Here is a 17,690-nt window from a genome sequence, read left to right on the forward strand (position 1 = left end):
GCTCGGCTGAGTGAAGACGACTCAAGGTAGGATGATCTTCAGGGGATTAGTGTTAGGTTATTTTAAGGGGGGTTTGGGTTAGATTAGGGGTATGTGGGTGGTGGGTTTTAATGTTGGGGGGGTTGTATTTTTCTTTTACAGGCAAAAGAGCTGAATTCTTTGGGGCATGCCCCACGAAAGGCCCTTTTAAGGGCTGGTAAGGTAAAAGAGCTTTCAACTTTTTTAATTTAGAATAGGATAGGGCATTTTTTTATTTTGGGGGGGTTTGTTATTTTATTAGGGGGCTTAGATTAGGTGTAAGTAGCTTAAAATTGTTGTAATATTTTTAAAATGTTTGTAACCTATTTTTTTTATTTTTTGTAACTTAGCTTTTTTTTTGTACTTTAGTTAGTTTATGTAATTGTATTTAATTGTAGTTATTTGTAGTTAATTTATTTAATTCATTTAATGATAGTGTAGTGTTAGGTTTAATTGTAACTTAGGTTAGGATTTATTTTACAGGTCATTTTGTATTTCTTTTAGCTAGGTAGTTATTAAATAGTTAATAACTATTTAATAACTATTCTAACTAGCTAAAATAAATACAAAGTTACCTGTAAAATAAATCTAAATCCTAAGATAGCTACAATGTAATTATTAATTATATTGTAGCTATCTTAGGGTTTATTTTACAGGTAAGTATTTAGTTTTAAATAGGAATAATTTATTTAAGTATAGTGTAGTGTTAGGTGTAATTGTAACTTAGGTTAGATTTTATTTTACAGGTTAATTTCTCTTTATTTTAGCTAGGTAAGCTATTAAATAGTTAATAACTATTTAATAGCTATTGTACCTAGTTAAAATAAATTGAAATTTGCCTGTAAAATAAAAATAAATCCTAAAATAGTTACAATTTAATTATTATTTATATTGTAGCTATATTAGGGTTTATTTTAAAGGTAAGTATTTAGTTTTAAATAGGATTAATTTAGTTCATAATAGAAATATTATTTAGATTTATTTAATTAATATTTAAGTTAGGGGGGTGTTAGGGTTAGTGTTAGACTTAGGTTTAGGGGTTAATAATTTTATTACAGTGGCGGCGGTGTAGTGGGGGGCAGGATAGGGGTTAATAAATTTATTATAGGTGGCGACGGTGTAGGGGGGGCAGGATAGGGGTTAATAAATTTAATATAGGTTGCGGCGGGGTCAGGGAGCGGCGGTTTAGGGGTTAAACTATTTATTTAGTTGCGGCGAGGTGCGGGATCAGCAGGATAGGGGTTAATAACTTTATTATAGAGGGCGACGGTATAGGGGGACAGGATAGGGGTTACTAGCTATAATGTAGGTGGCAGCGGTGTCCGGGAGCGGCAGTTTAGGGGTTAATACATTTCTAAGAGTTGCGGCTGGGTCTAGGAGCGGCGGTTTAGGGGTTAATACATTTATAAGAGTTGCGGCGGGGTCTAGGAGTGGCGGTTTAGGGGTTAGTAACTTTATTTAGTTGCGGGGGGCTCCGGGGGCGCCGGTATAGGGGGTAGAACAGTGTAGTTTAGTGTGGGTGCTTACTGACAGGCTAGCAAGAAAGCTGTAAAAAAGCCGAAGAGCAGCGAGATCGGATGAGTGATAACTCTCACAGTCCGCTGCTCATCGCCCCGTACTTGGTGCGCGGCTTTTTGACAGCTTTTTTGATAACTTAGGCGAATTTTTGCAGGTCCGCGGCGGCGATGTGAGGCGAGCTTAGGCGGGCGTATTGGGCCGGCGAAGACAGGTAAAATAGACACGTTGATAACTACCCCCCAAAGTCTCTTAAAATTCTTTTCCTAATGCATTTCAAAGGTTTCAAATAAAATGTATTACCTTCTTCATCGGAGGATATTTTAAAATATCCTCTGATGAAGAAGGTAATACATTTTATCCATTTTTCCATCTAAATAGTGCGCCATTATACAACACTTTGTACACATTTTTGATTTATTAATTCAGACATTGGATATTCTTGGGTGGGGACCCATTTATTGTCTGATGTCCAGGTATTAGGCAGCCTATTTATAGCTACTTTGCATTGTTTCATTTATCTCAGGGCGTCACACCTAGCGCTGATTGCATGTTCTCTTGAGATATATATATATATATATATATATATATATATATATATATAGATATATATATATATATATATTTGGAGGTTTTCACTAGTACTACCACTTCTGCCATCTCATAACAGGTCATATTTGTAATCATCATGTAAATACTTTAGTTTCACAAGAGGGGTCTGCAAAACATGTCAGGCATTGTAAATAAATGTGTCCATTTGCTTTTACTGAGAACAATATGTTAATAAATAATCAGCAAGTACAAGCACTTTTTTTGGGTACCGGAACCTTTTTTCTTACAAAAAAGCACTGTATATATATATATATATATATATATATATATATATATATTCTAGATTGCAAGTTCCCACAGGAATAGGGCCCTCAATTCCTCCTGTATGTGTTTGTAAATTTTGTCCTGTCTCTTACAAGTTTTATATCATTGTTTTATTTAAATGAATTTAACCCATGGACAGAGCTGCAGAATATGTTGGCGCTTCATAAATAAATAATTATATGTGTGTGTATGTGTATATTTGTATGTATGTATATATATGTGTATGTATATGTGAATGTATTCTTGTATATGTATTTGTGCACATACATACACACACATAAATTGCTTTTAATCTAGCTATGTGCTTCCAAGACAGTGCCAGACTTTCTATGTGTTTTGTTATTAATTTTGTTTTATAGTTTCCTCTATGGACTTTGCACTCAAGTTTGGCTGGGGTTAACTGCCTGAGTCCCTTAAAGCTGTGCAGCTGTCTGTAAATGCTGATGATCCAGCCACCAAGTCAGAGACTGACTTGTACTGTGATCCGGAAAAAATATTTTGAGATAGCTGAGTATGATCCCTGCACCACTGAGGGAGCAAACAAAGCTAAAGAGGTCTCATGTGAAATTAAGAAAATCGAACTGCATCTAAAGCTGCAATCCAGAGACCCTTCCATACAAAGAGCAACAGAGGGAAAGGAGAGAGACTGCAGGTTCAGACAAGCTGACAACAATTGTAGCCTTCTCTGATCTGTTAGAGAAAGACTCATGGAGACTGAATCTATCTGAAGCCTTAGAAAAGTAACCCTTGTCTGAGGCACAAAATAACTATTTGGAAAATTGATTTTCCAGCCATGTTGTTGAAGAAAAAACAACAGTCTGTTGGTGTGATATTCTGCTAAAGGAAAAAATATCGTCCAGGTAAGGAAACACTGCAATACCTTGAGATCTGATCACAGACAAAAGGGCACCTAGAACATTTGTGAAAATTCTTGGAGCTGTAGTCAGACCAAATGGTAGAACAACAAACTGAAAATGCTTGTCTAGAAAGGCAAACCCCAGAAACTGGTAACGTCCCCTGTGAATTGGAACCATGCAGATAAACATCCTTTAAATCTATTGTAGAGATAAACTGAACTTGCTGAACAAAATGAAGAATAGTCCAAATAGTTTCAATTTTGAAAGTAGGAATTTTGACAAACTTGGTCAGAGCTTTCAGATCCAAAACTGGTCTGAAATTACCTTCCTTCTTTGGAACAATGAAGATATTTGAATAAAATTCCATACACTTTATTTCTGCAAAGGAACTGGAGCAATCACTCCCATAGTTTGCAGATCTGAAACTGACTGAAAAAAGGATTGGGTCTTTAAGGGACTGCTTGGAACATTGGAAAGAAAACCTTCCTCTGGGAGAACTTGTTCTTAAACATATCTGATAACCATGGGAAACTATATTCAGAACCCAGGGATTTGGAACAGACTGATACCAAGCTTTCTGAAAAAGACCTTATCTGCCAGCTACCAGAGCCTCTGGATCAGAGGCCAAACCTTCATTCAGACTTGGAAGTAGGGGGGGACATTTGGCCTGCTTAGATTTGTTTCAATTTTTACTAGGCCTCCAGACTGGGCTAGATGCGCTTTGCTTCTGAGAGGAGGAATCAACGTTCTGTTCCTTGTTCTGACGAAACAAAGGGAAATGATTAGTAGCTTTAGATTTCCCCTTGGATTTTGTTGTCCTGAGGAAGAAAAGCCTCTTTACCTCCAATAGAAATGATAGCATCCAAATCAGAACCAATCATGTCTGCCCACACACAAATCGTCCCCTAGGACTTAAGCCATAAACCTCTTCTAGAAAAAACTGCCACGGATATGTTATAAAGTCAAATATAGCATGACAAATAAATAAATTAGCACTTTTAAGCGCAAAAGGTTAAAAAAATCTGCATTAGCAGAATTATTAGAAAACCGCTCTGAAAGACTAGTTAACCAGTAAGAAGAAGCAGCAGCTACATCAGCAATAGAGATAGCTGGCCTAAACAAATAACCTGCTTGCAGAAAGGCTTTTCTTTGAATGGAATCTTGGTTGCTCTGTGTTTGCAGCATTGCTTGCTCTGTGTTTGCTGCATTGATTTTCTCTGTTAAAATAAGATTTTCTGTTTAAGTAGAGAGTTAGTGAAACAGGGGAGTAACCAAGGGGAATATTATTATTTTATATTTTTAAGTTACTTCTTTTAGCAAGAATGTGTGAAAATATCATCCAGTGTACAGCTTGCCATATGTTTGCATCACTGGAGCAGCCACTTCAGGAATTATATGATTGTGGCAAGTGTTAGCATATTGTCTCTTTAGAAACTTGTATTGGTGTTCTGGAGGAATGAATTGCAACACTGCATGAAATTCAGACACTTGAAAGGGAGATGGGTATGACTGAGCTGGTTGTTAATGGTTCAAGCAGTAGCAATGGGTAGGAATCAGATGGGGAGACTCCAGAATGTAGCCGGGTCACAGTTAGAGGGCAAAGTAAAGGTAAGCGGAAGAGACAGGCAGTTCTGAGCTGGTACACCCCAACAGATTTGCCAGATTGAGTGAAGATGTTGGGGGATATCAGTTCAGGGGGGGGGCAGTGTCAGAGATGGCTGTTTTGCCTAGTATAGTGAGCAGTGTTTAGTAAGGGAAGAGGATCATGCTATAGTGGGCGGTCCTTCAGAAATGGTAGAGGGGCATACTATAGTTAGTCCTTCAGTCATGGAAGAGGGGTATACAAGTCAGGGTCCAGGGACTGAGGCAGGTGTTGGTGGTAGGGGACTCTATTATTAGGAATGTTGATAGGGTAATTTGTCATCCAGACCCCTTAAATAGAACAGTTTTCTGTCTTCCAGGGGTTCGTGTTAGGCATATTGTGGCGTGTATTGATAGATTTTTAGAGGGATGTGGATCTGATCCAGCAGTTATGATGCATATTGGTAATAATGAAGGAATCAGCAGGAGATGGAGTGTCCTAAAAAATGACTTCAGGGAGTTAGGTAGCTTAAAGCAAGGACCTCCAAGGTAATATTTTCAGAGATATTACCAGTGCCATATGCTAACATAGGCCTAGATTTGGAGTTTGGCGGTAGCCGTGAAAACCAGCGTTAGAGGCTCCTAAAGCTGGTTTTAGGCTACCGCCGGTATTTGGAGTCAGTCAAAAAAAGGTCTAACGCTCACTTTTCAGCCGCGACTTTTCCATACCGCAGATCCCCTTACGTAAATTGCTTATCCTATCTTTTCAATGGGATCTTTCTAACTCCGGTATTTAGAGTCGTGTCTGAAGTGAGCGTTAGAAATCTAACGACAAAACTCCAGCCGCAGAAAAAAGTCAGTAGTTAAGAGCTTTCTGGGCTAACGCCGGTTCATAAAGCTCTTAACTACTGTGCTCTAAAGTACACTAACACCCATAAACTACCTATGCACCCCTAAACTGAGGCCCCCCCACATCGCCGACACTCGATTAATTTTTTTTAACCCCTAATCTGACGACCGCCACCTACGTTATACTTATGTACCCCTAATCTGCTGCCCCTAACACCGCCGACCCCTATATTATATTTATTAACCCCTAACCTGCCCCCCACAACGTCGCAGCCAGCTACCTACACTTATTAGCCCCTAATCTGCCGTCCGCACGCCGCCGCCAGCTACATTATTGCTATGTACCCCTAATCTGCTGCCCCTAACACCGCCGACCCCTATATTATATTTATTAACCCCTAACCTGCCCCCCACAACGTCGCAGCCAGCTACCTACACTTATTAACCCCTAATCTGCCGTCCGCACGCCGCCGCCAGCTACATTATAGCTATGTACCCCTAATCTGCTGCCCCTAACACCGCCGACCCCTATATTATATTTATTAACCCCTAACCTGCCCCCCACAATGTCGCCTCCACCTGCCTACACTTATTAACCCCTAATCTGCCGACCGCACCGCACCGCTATTATAATAAAGTTATTAACCCCTAATCTGCCTCACTAACCCTATAATAAATAGTATTAACCCCTAATCTGCCCTCCCTAACATCGCCGACACCTAACTTCAAACATTAACCCCTAATCTGCCGACTGGAGCTCACCGCTATTCTAATAAATGTATTAACCCCTAAAGCTAAGTCTAACCCTAACACTAACACCCCCCTAATTTAAATATAATTTTAATCTAACTAAATAAATTAACTCTTATTAAATAAATTATTCCAATTTAAAGCTAAATACTTACCTGTAAAATAAATCCTAATATAGCTACAATATAAATTATAATTATATTATAGCTATTTTAGGATTAATATTTATTTTACAGGTAACTTTGTATTTATTTTAACCAGGTAAAAATAGCTATTAAATAGTTAAGAACTATTTAATAGCTAAAATAGTTAAAATAATTACAAAATTACCTGTAAAATAAATCCTAACCTAAGTTAACACTACACTATCAATAAATAAATTAAATAAAATACCTACAATTATCTACAATTAAACCTAACACTACACTATCAATAAATTAATTAAATACAATACCTACAAATAACTACAATGAAATAAACTAACTAAAGTACAAAAAATAAAAAAGAACTAAGTTACAAAAATAAAAAAATATTTACAAACATAAGAAAAATATTACAACAATTTTAAACTAATTACACCTACTCTAAGCCCCCTAATAAAATAACAAAGCCCCCAAAATTAAAAAATGCCCTACCCTATTCTAAATTACTAAAGTTCAAAGCTCTTTTACCTTACCAGCCCTGAACAGGGCCCTCTGCGGGGCATGCCCCAAGAAATTCAGCTCTTTTGCCTGTAAAAAAACACATACAATACCCCCCCCAACATTACAACCCACCACCCACATACCCCTAATCTAACCCAAACCCCCCTTAAATAAACCTAACACTAAGCCCCTGAAGATCTTCCTACCTTATCTTCACCATACCAGGTATCACCGATCCGTCCTGGCTCCGATATCTTCATCTAAGCCCAAGCGGGGGCTAGACATCCATCATCCGACGGCTGAAGAAGTCCAGAAGAGGCTCCAAAGTCTTCATCCTATCCGGGAAGAAGAGTAGATCCGGACCAGCAACCATCTTCTTCCAAGCGGCATCTTCTATCTTCATCCGATGAGGACCGGCTCCATCTTGAAGACCTCCACCGCGGACCCATCTTCTTTCGACGACGGCTTCCTGACGAATGATGGTTCCTTTAAATGACGTCATCCAAGATGGCGTCCCTCGAATTCCGATTGGCTGATAGGATTCTATCAGCCAATCGGAATTAAGGTAGGAATATTCTGATTGGCTGATGGAATCATCCAATCAGAATCAAGTTCAATCCTATTGGCTGATCCAATCAGCCAATCAGATTGACCTCGCATTCTATTGGCTGTTCCGATCAGCCAATAGAATGCGAGCTCAATCTGATTGGCTGATTGGATCAGCCAATCGGATTGAACTTGATTCTGATTGGCTGATTCCATCAGCCAATCAGAATATTCCTACCTTAATTCCGATTGGCTGATAGAATCCTATCAGCCAATTGGAATTCGAGGGACGCCATCTTGGATGACGTCCCTTAAAGGAACCGTCATTCGTCGGGAGACAACGGAAGAAGAGGATGGATCTGCGTCGGCTGCTTCAAGATGGACCCGCTCCGCACCGGATGGAAGAAGATCGAAGATGCCGCTTGGAGAAGATGTTTGCCGGTCCGGATGTCCTCTTCTTGCCGGATAGGAGGAAGACTTTGGAGCCTCTTCTGGACCTCTTCAGCACCGGATGCCAGGACGGATCGGTGATACCTGGATGGTGAAGACAAGGTAGGAAGATCTTCAGGGGCTTAGTGTTAGGTTTATTTAAGGGGGGTTTGGGTTAGATTAGGGGTATGTGGGTGGTGGGTTGTAATGTTGGAGGGGGGTATTGTATGTTTTTTTTTACAGGCAAAAGAGCTGATTTTCTTGGGGCATGCCCCGCAAAGGGCCCTGTTCAGTGCTGGTAAGGTAAAAGAGCTTTTACATTTATTAATTTAGAATAGGGTAGGGAATTTTTTATTTTGGGGGTCTTTGTTATTTTATTAGGGGGCTTAGAGTAGGTGTAATTAGTTTAAAATTGTTGTAATATTTTTCTTATGTTGGTAAATATTTTTTTATTTTTTGTAACTTAGTTCTTTTTTATTTTTTGTACTTTAGTTAGTTTATGTAATTGTAGTTATTTGTAGCAATTGTATTTAATTTATTTATTGATAGTGTAGTGTTAGGTTAATTGTAGGTATTTTATTTAATTAATTTATTGATAGGGTAGTGTTAGGTTTAATTATAACTTAGGTTAGGACTTATTTTACAGGTAATTTTGTTATTATTTTAACTAGGTAACTATTAAATAGTTCTTAACTATTTAATAGCTATTGTACCTGGTTAAAATAATTACCAAGTTGCCTGTAAAATAAATATTAATCCTAAAATAGCTACAATGTAATTATAATTTATATTGTAGCTATATTATGATTTATTTTACAGGTATTTAGCTTTAAATAGGAATAATTTATTTAATAAGAGTTAATTAATTTCGTTAGATGTAAATTATATTTAAGTTAGGGGGGTGTTAGTGTTAGGGTTAGACTTAGCTTTAGGGGTTAATCCATTTATTATAGTAGCGGTGAGCTCCGGTCGTCAGATTAGGGGTTAATAATTGAAGTTAGGTGTCGGCGATGTTAGGGAGGGCAGATTAGGGGTTAATACTATTTATGATAGGGTTAGTGAGGCGGATTAGGGGTTAATAACTTTATTATAGTAGCGCTCAGGTCCGCTCGGCAGATTAGGGGTTAATTATTGTAAGTAGCTGGCGGCGACGTTGTGGGGGGCAGATTAGGGGTTAATAAATATAATATAGGGGTCGGCGGTGTTAGGGGCAGCAGATTAGGGGTACATAGGGATAACGTAGGTTGCGGCGGTGTACGGAGCGGAAGATTAGGGGTTAATAATAATATGCAGGGGTCAGCGATAGCGGGGGCGGCAGATTAGGGGTTAATAAGTGTAAGGTTAGGGGTGTTTAGACTCGGGGTACATGTTAGGGTGTTAGGTGCAGACTTAGGAAGTGTTTCCCCATAGGAAACAATGGGGCTGCGTTAGGAGCTGAACGCTGCTTTTTTGCAGGTGTTAGGTTTTTTTTCAGCTCAAACAGCCCCATTGTTTCCTATGGGGGAATCGTGCACGAGCACGTTTTTGAGGCTGGCCGCGTCCGTAAGCAACTCTGGTATCGAGAGTTGCATTTGCGGTAAAAATGCTCTACGCTCCTTTTTTGGAGCCTAACGCAGCATTTGTTTGAACTCTCGATACCAGAGTTAATTTTATGCTGCGGCCAGAAAAAAGCCTGCGGAGCGTTAACAGCCCATCTACCGCCAAACTCCAAATCTAGGCCTTAGATTTTGCAAAGGCGTTTGATACAGTGCCACATGAGAGATTAATGTATAAAATTAAGGGACTGGGAATAGCTGAAAATGTTATTTTATGGATAAATAACTGGATAAAAGACAGGGAGCAACGAGTAGTGCTAAATGGATCATACTCAGATTGGACAAAGGTTATCAGTGGAGTCCCCCAGGAATCAGTACTAGGCCCTGTTCTTTTTAATATTTTAATTAATGACTTAGAGCAAGGATTAAAAAGTGCTACAAGTACAGATTGAATAAAATAAAGGGAAGTGAACTGCTGAATTCAATCCATATATTTAATAATCAAATGATATACAAAAGGTTAAACACAAAAATGAAAAAATGTGATAAAGCTGTGGTAAGGATATATGATCTTAAGGAATCCAAAAGTTAAAGCAATTGGAAGAAAAGGAAAATAACAACAAATAGTGAAGTCCTGTATACACAGATTATATAAAAAAGAGGTGGATGTATCTACTCACATTCTTGGGAGCTATAATTTAGCTCTCAGTAAAACGGCTCATGTGTTAAGCTATAGATGGATCAAGGGACATCAAACTTCGTAAAAACAATTTATTTACTCAAGTAAAATCACTCAGCATAAGGGAACAATTGCAAAACACAAAGCTGACTGTAGAATCGCCAAAGACGCCGTTCACAGACAGTTGCAGAGTGTAAATTTCCAAGTCCCAAACCTCCATGTGACATCAGAGACCCAATGGTCCAATCAGATCCTGAATAGGCGACAGTTAAAACTCAGACTGTAAAATGGAGTACTCAGTCTCTCAAGAAAAAATTATGACCATCAGGTCTAAGGTATTATTCGAGATTCCTTTCAGCAAGCCAATACGTCTGCCTTTGCTTTTATTTGACTTTCATTTTTCCTTTTTTTCTTGAGAGACTGAATACTCCGTTTTACAGTCTGAGTTTTAACTGTCGCCTTTTAAGGTTTTTTTATAATTGATTTGTGCAATCCACCGTTTTACTTGTGTGTTAATTAAGGGAGATGTCCCTTATTAGTTTACCGTTTTATTCTGTGTTTAACCTTTTGTATATCATTTGATTATTAAAAATATGGATTGAATTCAGCAGTTCACTTCCCTTTCTTTTTATTTTTTATTTTGCCCTACATTATTACTTAAGCTTAGTTTCTATTTTATACTTTAATAGAGTTATATTATACTGTCGCATACTATATTAATGTTATATATTATATTTGATCCGTGCTTGTAGCACTAACTCTTTCTTTTTGCATATGTAATTTCTTGTTTTTCTTTGAGGCGAATAACCGAGTTTAGCAGGACCTTAGCAACCTTTAGCGTTTCTCCTTTCCTTTCTTCCCAAGGATTAAATAGCAACATCTCTATTTTTGCAGATGATACAAAGTTGTGTAAGGACTTTAGGTCAAAGCAGGATGGACTAGCGTTACAAGGGGATCTGCAAAAATTAGAAGTATGGGCAAGTAAATGGAAAATTAGATTTAATACAGGAAAATGCAAGGTTCTACATTTTGGAAGTAAAAATAAGCAGGCAATGTATTATTTAAATGGGAATAGAACAGAGGAGGAAAGGAACTTGGGAGTAATAATAGATAACAAGCTAAAGATGGGTGCACAGTGCAGGGCAGCTGCTTCTAAGGCTAATAAGATAAACTGTCACTATATAAATCCCTGGTAAGACTGTGCCTTGAGTATGGAGTGCAGTTCTGGGGACCTATCTCAAAAAAAAGATATTGCATACCTTGAAAAGGTTCAGAGAAGGGCCACACAGCTTATAAAGGGAATGGATAATTTAAGCTATTAGGAGAGGTTTGCCAAACTGGGTTTGTTTTCTCTAGAAAAATGGCACTTGAGAGGTGACATGATTACTTTATATAAATATATTCAAGGCCCATAAACAGAGATGGCAGAAGCTCAGTTTATTTTAAGAAAATTATTTGTGACAAGAAGTCAGAAATTAAAGGCTGAAGGAAAGGAGATTTAATCTCCTTCAACAGGAACATTTTTTTTTTCACTGTAAGAGCAATAAAATTGGGGAACTCCTTACCAAAAGAAGTAGTGAATGCCAATATCTTAGATACATTTAAAAATAGTTTGGATACATTTCTGGCTAGAAACAAAATGTATGGATATGATTGCTTGTGTTAAATGGGTCACCTTTTCATGGGATTAATTTAAGATCAACTGGAGCTTTTTTGTAAGGTTATTAGATTTGTATAGTCTGAACTTGATGGACTTTTTCTCATCCTTATCTACTATGTTACTATTAATGAGTCTAGCTTCCTATCTAAAGGGTCCTTAAAATAAGTACTGTCTTTCAAAGGGATAGTAGTACGCTTAGCCAAAGTAGAAATGGCCCCAATATTAGAGGTAGTTAAGGAGTATAACATCTTAAACCTTGCAGAAGGATTAAAGGAACTACAAGGCTTTGACCATTTCTAGACACTATTTCAGAAATAGCATCTGGAATAGGAAAAACCTCAGGTATTTTAGCAATAGTCTTAGAGATGGAATCTAAACTGTTAAAAGGCTTATCCTCAGACCCCTAAAGTAAGCAAACCCTCTTTTAAAAGGGAATGACTATGTTCAACTTTAAATAAAAAAAAGAGGACGAATCAGACTCAACATAAGAAGAAGATTCCTCATCACCAGAAGAAACCTCTCATTCTGAAACCACAATAGGATTATCAGTAGCCTCAGAAGCCATAGTACTAGTAGAAGGTAAATTCTGAACTGACTTTTTACTCTTACTTGAAGGCGTGGGAGCTGCCAACATTTCAGAAACAGTAGATTTGATAAGATCTTTCACACCTGGAGAAAGATCCATAGAGCTCCCCTGTAAGGTACAAACAGAAGGAGCAGTAATACCCAAAGTTTCAGCATTAGGTTGGTCAGAATGAACATGAGTCACATAAATAAGCTGGGGGAGACATTAGCTTTTTTACAATATATACACTTAACATTCACCTAGATTCCGAGTTTTGCGTTGTGGCTTTTAACGCTGAAAAAATGGCAATTTCAGGGTAAAAGCATGAACGCACTATTGGGAGTCGTGTCGGTATAGCAATACCGCAAGCATTTTAGCCTGTAACGCAACGTCAATCCCGCACTCAAGAAAATGACGTTTGTGCATGGGATTTTCATAGTGCCGGTATTACAGGTTGTGCGTTCAGGCTAAAATACTTGCTTTACAGCCTATATCGACACAATCTATACTGCCATCTGAAAGCAGTAGTTATGAGTTTTGTGCCACAAAAATATTTCACAAAACTCATAACTAAACTGTTACAAGGTACACTAACACCCATAAACTACCTATTAACCCCTAAACTGCCACCCTCCCACATCGAAAAACACTAAATTAAACCTATTAACCCCTAATCTGCCGCCCATCCACATCGTGACTATTCAATAAAGTTATTAACCCCTAATCTGCCACCCACCCACATCGCCAACACTATTTAAATATATTAAACCCTATTCCCCCCGACATCGCCACCACTATAAAAAAGTTATTAACCCCTATTCCACCGCTCCCCGACATTGTCGCCACTAAATAAAGTTATTAACCCCTAAACCTCCGGCCTCCCACATCTCCGCCACTAAATAAACCTATTAACCCCTAAACCGCCAGCCCCCCGCATCGCAAAACACTAAATTAAACTATTAACCCCTAAACCTAAAACCCCCTAACTTTAAATTAAAATTACAATATAACTCTAAATAAATACAAACTTACCTGTGAAATTAAAATAACCCTAACATTAATCTATAAATTAACCTAACATAACTATTGTAATGAAAAAAAATACTAACAATTAAAATATCTAAATTACAAATTTAAAAAAATTTGAACAACTAATAGGATTTCAGTAGCTCTCATCCTATTGGCTGTTTTGAACAGCCAATAGGATTTCAGAAGCTCTCATCCTATTGGCTGATTTGAATTTGAAGAATCAAATCAGCCAATAGGAATGCAAGGTATGCCATTTTGAAACGGCTACCTTGCGTTCAACTTCAGTGTACGGAGGCAACCGTATGAAGAGGATGCTCCGCGCAGGATGGCATCGGCTTCCAGGATGGCTCTGCTCCGCGCCGCGGGGATGAAGATAGAAGACACCCACGGGATGGATGAAGACCTCGCCGCCTGGACAGAGATGGATGTCCAGACTTCAGAAACCGTGAGTAGATCTTCTGGGGTTAGTGTTAGTTTTTTTTATTTTTGGGGGGTGTTTTTTTTTTGATTATGGTTTGGGCTTTGAAAAAGAGCTGAGAGCCCTTTTAAGGGCAATGCAGAAGAGCTAATGCCCTATTAAGGGCAATGCCCATACAAATGCCCCTTTAGGGGCAATGTGTAGCTTAGGTTTTATTAGAGTTAGGTTTCTTATTTTGGGGGGTTGGTTGGGTGGTGGGTTTTACTGTTGGGGGGACTTTTTTACAAGTAAAAGAGCTGATTTCTTTAGGGCAATGCCCTACAAAAGGCCCTTTTAAGGGCTATTGGTGGTTTATTGAAGGCTAGGGGTGTTTTTATTTTGGGGGGGCTTTTTTATTTTTATAGGGCTATTAGATTAGGTGTAATTGTTTTTATTTTTGATAATTTCGGTTATTTTTTGTAATCTTAGTGTTTTTTATTTTTCGTGATTTTAGTGTTAATTATTTTTGGTAAACTTAGATTATTTAAATTTTTCGTAGGATTTGTTTTTTTTTTATTAGAATAGTTATGTTAAGTTAATTTATAGTTTAATGTTAGGTTTATTTTTATTTCACAGGTAAGTATTTATTTATTTAAATAGAGTTATATTGTAATTTTAATTTAAAGTTAGGGGGGTGTTAGGTTTAGGGGTTAATAGTTTAATTTAGTGTTTTGCGATGTGGGCAGCCGGCGGTTCAAGGGTTAATAGGTTTATTAAGTGGTGGAGATGTGGGAGGCCTGAGGTTTAGGGGTTAATAAATTTATTTAGTGGTGGCAAAGTCGGGGAGCATCGGAATAGGGGTTAATAGCTTTTATTAGTGGCGGTGATGTCGGGGGGTGGCAGGTTAGGGGTTAATAACTTTATTATAGTGGCGCCGATGTCAGGGAGTGGCTGAATAGGGGTTAATAACTTTATTACAGTGTCGGCGATGTCGGGAGTGGCGAAATAGGCGTTAATAACTTTTATTAGTGTCGGCAATGTTGGGGCATCAGATTAGGGGTTAATAACTTTATTATAGTGGCAGCGATGTCGGGGGCAGCAGATTAGGGGTGTTTAGATTTGGGGTTTATGTTAGGGTGTTAGGTTTAAATGTAACTTTTTTTTCCCCATTGATGTCTATGGGGGAAAGCGTGTACGAGCACGTCAAAGCAGCCCTTGGCTTTTGTGTGGTATGGAGCTTAACGCAACCATATCACACGCACAAGGAGGATTTAGGAAACTCGCTATAGAGAGTGAAATAACACAACTTTTGTTGCGTTCATCTCGCACCCTGTTTAGCGCAAAACTCGTAATCAAGGTGATTTTTAGAAAAGTGTTTGGAGGACCCAGCTTCTAAGGTAGATTTAGGGACCAAATCAGAAGGCTCCATTGTAGCATAAATTATTATATCCCTTAACAAAGCTCTTGAGGAATGGAAAACTTACCACCTCCAAAAAAAACTAATAACACTTACAGGACTAAAAGTTTTAAAGTAAATTCTGCAAGGCAAAAATCTGACGTACTCAAACAATTTTTTAAAGGTGAACAAAAGGTCCCAAGGCTATATATATATAAAATAAATATATAACTATAAATGCCCAACTCAGCACAAGAGTGTCATATAATTACAAATATGATACCTATCAACAGACACTTATCTACTAGTAAAGCAGTAGTAGTGCATCTCGGCAGAGGTTATGGAATAGAAGAATATTGTAGATTCATAAGAGGAGGCAAAAGTCAAGTCCTTGCAACCACTATAGAAGGTCTGTGACAAAACCATACCCCAAATACATCCCTCTGACAAACACTGTACTCCGAGGGGAAAACAGGCATCAACATAGACTGAAAGCCCGTCTCTCTTTCTCTGAAGAATCAAATGCACATCATTCTTCGACAAGACTGGGGTACCTGTGAGGTAAAAGGGGAATGAAACAAAGATCTACAGCCACAGCTTGAAGAGGATACCACACTTAAAAACATTTTCCCCCAACCCCCAATATTGGCATTTAAAGAACCACCTAACCTGAAACAAATATGAATCCATTGTAGATTGAGCTCAGAACAGGATAACATGCAGAATGGCACCAAACTGTGCAATAAAACAAATGGTGCAAGCACATATGTAACAACCGCACAGCCAGTCACATTCACAAAACTTGCAACATTAAAGGGACAGTCTAGGCCAAAATAAACTTTCATGATTCAGATAGAGTAGGTCATTTTAAACAATTTTCCAATTTACTTTTATCAGCAATTTTGCTTTGTTCTCTTGGCGTTCTTAGTTGAAAGCTTAACCTAGGAGGTTCATATGCTAATTTCTTAGACCTTGAAGGCCACATCTTTTCAGATTGCATTTTAACAGTTTTTCACCACTAGAGGGTGTTAGTTCATGTATTTCATATAGATAACACTGTGCTCGTGCACGTGAAGTTATCTGGGAGCAGGCACTGATTGACTAAACTGCAAGTCTGTCAAAAGAACTGAAATAAAGGGGCAGTTTGCAGAGACTTAGATACAAGATAATCACAGAGGTTAAAAGTATATTATTATAACTGTGTTGGTTATGCAAAACTGGGGAATGGGTAATAAAGGGATTATCTATGTTTTAAAACAATACAAATTCTGGTGTAGACTGTCCCTTTAAGGGAGAGTACTCATGTATGTGTGCAAATGTAGTATATATGATACAGTGCACAACATGTGATTAGGGAAGCTACATAGGGGAAACTGCACAAAAACTGCACCATAGGATGAATTTACATAGACATTCTATTAAAAAACACAGAGAAAATAAATTATGTACCCCAGTTGGACACCATTTCACACAGACTGGTCATTCCATTGCAAACCTCACAATTAAAATACTGAAAGGGAACTTTAAAAGTACCCCTGAACAGAAAACAATCAACACAGGATTAAATGCAGATTCCACATCACACTGATCTTCTGTTATTTACGATACCCTGTAACTTCTCTCACTGATCTCCCACACCTCCTGTCTGCATAGCCCCCCTTCTTCCAAATATATCTATAAAAACAATTCTATCATATTGATCAGCTCCTCAGGGAGAGGATACTCTCACAAAAGCTTATTTTTTACTATGTATTGTTAGGCCAATTAAAAAGTATCACTGTATAATGCAATACTCTTGTTTTTTTTATATTTTACTACTGAACTAATACGGCTAATAAAAATAATAATTTTATATATATATATATATATATATATATATATATATATATATATATATATATATATATATATATATATATATATATATATATATATAATTTGCAGTGTTTTTATCATACAGAGAAATAAGCACACCAAAACTTTAAATCACTATTATGTAATCAAGATTATTCATAGTTGAAGTACATTGTAAGGAAAAAAATTACATGCTTTAATTCTAACTCTAGTTTAGTATGTGTTTAACACATGAAAATGTATTTAATAAATAGTTAAAGCCACACTGGGGGCAACAAGCATTGTATCTCCCAAGCAGAAAACTAGTTTTTTGTGACCATGTCTGTCTACCATTCTTTGGTGTATGATAGGCAGTGTCCTGCTCGGGAGACTTTACCAAAATGTTTAACCTCTTTCAAGGGTTTAAAGAGATAGGCCAAGTTAACATAGACTTCATCCAGTTCACTAAACCGTCATGATTTATTTTTGCGCTAGCCAAACTGGAGCCAAAAATGATAATGAGATCATTAA

The sequence above is a fragment of the Bombina bombina genome, chromosome 2, assembly GCF_027579735.1.
Source record: "Bombina bombina isolate aBomBom1 chromosome 2, aBomBom1.pri, whole genome shotgun sequence".
Lineage (NCBI taxonomy): Eukaryota > Metazoa > Chordata > Amphibia > Anura > Bombinatoridae > Bombina > Bombina bombina.